Raw genomic sequence first — 6131 nt, forward strand, 5'->3', positions numbered from 1 at the left:
CTGTAACAAATAACTGAAAATACTTTTGCTTTGGACTAAACTAAACTATTTTACCCGATGAAAGAAAAGAAGAGATGGATCTACACGATGAATCAATTCCATCATTAAAAGGAAGTAAAATCTTCCGAAAAAGAAACGCACTTCTTGATTTAGGTCATGAAGTTGTCGTCCAGACCAGCTGTAGGTTGACGAAAAACCTAGAAAAGTCATCACTAAAATCAGCAGGAAATCCACGGACCTCAGCATTAAACAGGGTTGCCAAGTGGTCAGATTTATCCTAACCATGAGAAGGATTTATCTCGTAAAATGGGGGGGGCACCGTGCAAATTAGCTGGATAAGACTAATGAATCAGATCCCCAGAAAGGATAATATCCTTAAAGATTAAAAATCAGCTTTTAAGCCTGATATTACTCAATCCTAGAGATTGACCTTAAAGATTGAGAATTACAAACTCATGGAATTCAATGATATCTAAACTCGAGCTTGAACGAGAAAATATTTTGATCAAATTATAAACCGATTTGTTTTCTGAAAACCCATTTTCAATGCGTTCATTACCATTGAACGTAAAATCCTAGGAATTCACCTGGAATTCATTAGGTCATCTGAACCAAATCGGGTGTCAACCGTAAGAACGGTGGTTGCATAGCATGGTTAAAGACAGGACCTTGTGCCAGACCGACAAATTATAAGGGTGAGCTTTACTATTGCTCTTACAAAGGATAGTAATTGCGTCTGACACGTTATAGACCATAATTAAAAGCATGTCAGGGGACATTGCCTTAACAGTTGCTTGTTCAACGCTTTCCTTTACAACAACGGTAGTTTACTGAAAGGTAATATACGGGACAAGTAAACTGGACGTGTTGCTTTCCTAATACAAGGTTAGCAAGTGGGTGACACAAAACCGCAAGTTTTGAGCTAAAATTTTCAAATCTAAAACCCACCAAGCCCACAAAAATATTTTGCAAACACCGGTGAAGGGTTATTCTGGAAAACTTATCTAGGGTAAAAACTAGATTTAATTTTTAAAAGATCAAATGTTTTCATAAAGAACCAATTTCCTTAATGGATCTAAATTTTATAGTCATGTGGGACTGTAAACCACATCGTTACTATCATTGTTTATACCGCCGTAAAGAAATCACTGATGTACAAAGTGTGAAGAATAAAGAAGTGATTCTTGTATTTTAAGACTATATTGCTTGAGGACAAGCAACGCTCAAGTGTGGGAATATTTGATAATGCTAAAAACGAACATATATTTCATAGCATTATTCCTCAAGAAAGACAAGCTTTTAGTTGCAATTGTTCTATTTACAAGTGATATTCGTTTAAATAATAAAAGGTGAAGACAAAAGACAGATTCGACGAATTGAAGACGCAAACGACCAAAAAGCTCAAAAGTACAAAATACAATCAATGAGGTTCCAATTATTGATAAGAAACGTTTCAAAATTACAAGAGTACAAGATTCAAAACGCAAAGTACAAGATATTAAATTGTACGCAAGGACGTTCGAAAATCCGGAACCAGGACCAGAGTCAACTCTCAACGCTCGACGCAACGGACTAAAAATTACAAGTCAACTATGCACATAAATATAATTAATTCTTAAAATTAATATATTATATTATATTATATTATAAAACCGTCGGCAGAAGAAAACAACCAAATGTGAGCCTCCCCAGCTGGCCATGCGATCGCATGGCCTTGAAGAGCAAAGCTCATGCGATCGCATGAGCTCCTTTTTCAGTTCACAGGCCTATAAATTCGCAGTTTGGTGAACGTAAAATCCATCCATCAATCTCTCTATCTATATGTAACGTATATATTTATATTTATATTTTAATTTTAATTTTAATTTTAAATCCTAATAATAAGGGTATGTTAGCGAATGTTGTAAGGGTGTAAGTCGAAATTCTGTCCGTGTAACGCTACACTATTTTTAATCATTGTAAGTTATGTTCAACCTTTTTAATTTAATGTCTCGTAGCTAAGTTATTATTATGCTTATTTAATCCGAAGTAATCATGATGTTGGGCTAAAAATATTAAAATTGGGTAATTGGGCTTTGTACCATAATTGGGGTTTGGACAAAAGAACGACACTTGTGGAAATTAGACTATGGGCTATTAATGGGCTTTATATTTGTTTAACTAAATGATAGTTTGTTAATTTTAATATAAAGATTTACAATTGGACGTACCTATAAATAACCATATACACTCGATCGGACATGATGGGCGGGGTATTTATATGTACGAATAATCGTTCATTTAACAAGACACGGGAATGGATTAATAGCCACTAGAATTATTAAAACAGGGGTGAAATTATGTACAAGGACACTTGGCATAATTGATAACAAAGTATTAAAACCTTGGGTTACACTCAGTCGACATCCTGGTGTAATTATTAAACAAAGTATTAAAATCTTGTTACAGTTTAAGTCCCCAATTAGTTGGAATATTTAAACTTCGGGTATAAGGATAATTTGACGAGGACACTCGCACTTTATATTTATGACTGATGGACTGTTATGGACAAAAACCAGACGGACATATTAAATAATCCAGGACAAAGGACAATTAACCCATGGGCATAAAACTAAAATCAACACGTCAAACATCATGATTACGGAAGTTTAAATAAGCATAATTCTTTTATTTCATATTTAATTTCCTTTATTTTATATTTAATTACACTTCTAATTATCGCATTTTTATTTATTGTTATTGTATTTAATTGCACTTTTAATTATCGTACTTTTTAATTATCGCAAGTTTATTTTATCGCACTTTTATTATTCGCAATTTCATTATCGTTATTTACTTTACGCTTTAAATTAAGTCTTTTATTTATTTAATATTTTACATTTTGTTTTAACTGCAACTAAAGTTTTTAAAATCGACAAACCGGTCATTAAATGGTAAAAACCCCCTTTATAATAATAATATTATATATATTTATATTTTTATAAATTTAAACTAATATAGCGTTAAGCTTTGTGAAAAAGATTCCCTGTGGAACGAACCGGACTTACTAAAAACTACACTACTGTACGATTAGGTACACTGCCTATAAGTGTTGTAGCAAGGTTTAAGTATATCCATTCAATAAATAAATAAATATCTTGTGTAAAATTGTATCGTATTTAATAGTATTTTCTTGTAAAATTTAATAGTATTTTATACCCCTTAGCTTTAACATCATAACGGCACAAAGATTCCCCTTAGCGCGGTAACGTTTAATCATTAGTTTTTGAACTGGTGAACGCGAATATTAGATATGGATCCATAGAGTTTGACATCCCCACTCGGGCTATTCGCACTAGCATTTAACGGGTGTTTGATACTTCGAGGACATACGCACTCACCAAGTGTACTTTTAGGGGGTGATACTATTATTACATTAAGTTAGTTACCGGGTGCCCACGGATAAGCATATACTTTATCATACTGTTTTGAAACGCTGGTTGAAGCACTGAAATCTCGTGGTCTACATTACATTACTGATTACAAACAAAATATAGCTCACCAACATTAGTGTTGACTTTTCAAGCATGTATTTCTCAGGTGCTTAGACGTTGTTGCTTTCGCTATTAGACTTGCTGTTATAGTCTTGGTGTTATAGACTTGCTGTTACAGACTCGATGTGTTAGACTTCCGCTGCATTACTTAGAGATGTCTCAATCATGGAACTTATACTTTGCATTCACAACGTATGTTACATTTGAACAATGGCTTTGTAATGACCTTTGTGTCACGTACTTATGTTAATGCTTTCTATTCATAGAAGCACATTATCTTTGTAAAACATTTGACGTTGGTAAAGACATCACCTTTTCATGAATGCAAAACTTGTTTTAAAATAGCGTGTAGTATTATACCATGTAATGGACCTGTTGTTGATGATCCGTACACGTTGATTTTGTACGGGGCGTCACATTTGGTATCAGAGCATTGGTTGTAGGGAATTATGTAACATCCCGCGTTTTTCCGTTAAATTTAATTTTAACACCGTCTTTTTTTTTTAAACATAATCTTTTGTATTTAAATTAATAGTCTCCGTGAGTAACGTTCGTTTTATTCCCGCTATTTAATTTTGACATCACCCGTTTACTCGAGCGTTTTAAAAATATTCGATCGGTTAAATCCCGCACCCGCTTTGAAACTCGAGGGACCGGAGTTGCCAAATGGGCAAACTAGTTGACTAGGTCAACTAGTCAACCCATTTCTCCTCCATTCAATCACCTCCACCTCTCTCTCTTTCTCTCTATCAAGAACACACACACAAACACCCAATTCAATCATTCATCATCTAAATTCAATCTTGGAAGCTCACAACAAATCCGATTACATTTTCGTGATCCTCTCTTCATCCTCTACATTTTGATACAAACTTCATCTCGTTTGGGTAACATTTCTAAAACTCTAGATTTCTTTAAATTCGTGTTTTTGACTTGAAATTGTGTTAGTTAGTGTCTATGGCTCGTGTATAACATGAATATATGTTTTGTTTGCTCGATTCGTTGTTTTGAGTAACTAGTTTGAACATTTGAAATGGGTTAGCTTAATCCTTGATTTTGGATGGGTTAATGTTGTTAGATTGTTAAAGTGCATGTTTTAATTGTGTTACTAGTATCACTAGCTTCGTTTTGATGCGTAGGTTGATTAAGGAAACTTCAAAAACATGAATATTGATTTTTGCGGATTTGACTAGGGTTTGATAGACTTTGACATGAACTTTTGATGCTTGAATGCCATGGAATGTTAATTGTTAGTGATTAGTTGTAATGTATGCTTAATTACCTTCAAAACGGCATATCGTATGTGTAAATTGGATTCCCGAATCATAAAATACGTTTTACGAACTTGAAACTTTGAAAATTAACCTTTCTTGATCAATTGATGAGTTTTCGGTTATTGTAATTGATGTTTTTTGCTTGTGAAAGGTAGTTAATTGTATTCCTTGTCAAAAGAGCTTTCCAACGATATAAGATGCGAGTTCTAAGTGTTTGCGATTTGTGTTTTATGCATAAAAAGGTTTTGGGTTGAGACTTAGAAAACTGAAACTGGCCAGGTATCAGCTCGCGTGTAATGCCGCGGCGCGGCCAGCTTTGTCGCGGCGCGGCATATGCCGTGGTCAGATTCTGACCTACTTTGTCAAATTTCGAAAAATGTTTGCTATGCTACGCACCTCCGATTAACATGTAACTTGGCCAACATGCTCATATATGATTTCTAAGATTAGAAAAATAGTTCGGGACCCGACCCGAACGTGTTGACTTTTTCGTTGACTTTGACCAAGTTTGACTTTTAGTCAAACTTAACCAAACTTTTATACAATCATTCTAACATGCTTTTATACTTGTTTCTTGTATGAAACTTGACAACGTGATTCACATACTATACTTAATCGAGTCGTAACGAGCCATAGGACTAATTGAACACATTTCACCCGACCTTGTGTCGTAACCGGTTAATTGATACAACTTACTTGTTTAGGTCAAGGCTAAGCAACTTTCATGCACACGTTTACTTGTTGAAGTACCTTTATACTCGTGCACTCGAGGTGAGATCATAGTCCCACCTTTTCAACAACTTTTATTCTTTTAAATCGTGGGCTGAGAAACATATACATTACATACTTATATACATTTCACATGTATATATACTTTTCATACTTTTATACTTTGAACACAAATACGAATACAAAGATACAGACGAGTTAGAACAAAAGTCCTCAATCCAATTATCATTAGTTCCACTTGCAGGGTGTAAGTGTAAGCGAGTGATTATGTTGTGTGGCCATACGGGTTTAACGAACCCTCATTCAGACGGTTCGCTACCGTTAGTGGATGAAATATAATTTCAACGTGCATAGTGTATGTTCTAACACTATATTCAAAATTCAGAGGGAAGATTCAGTTAAGCTTTGGTAATTGGGTGCTCGTAATACAAACTACATTCTTCGGAATAAATACGATTTGGATAATCATCTATACAAACTATTGTGGTTCAAAATATACGTTTATAAATACATTTATGATCTCACCAACGTTTTTGCGTTGACAGATTCTTCTATGTTTTCTCAGGTTTTCACATGGCTATTTGATACATGCTTC

Source organism: Rutidosis leptorrhynchoides, chromosome 5 (assembly GCF_046630445.1).
Source record: "Rutidosis leptorrhynchoides isolate AG116_Rl617_1_P2 chromosome 5, CSIRO_AGI_Rlap_v1, whole genome shotgun sequence".
Classification (NCBI taxonomy): Eukaryota; Viridiplantae; Streptophyta; class Magnoliopsida; order Asterales; family Asteraceae; genus Rutidosis; species Rutidosis leptorrhynchoides.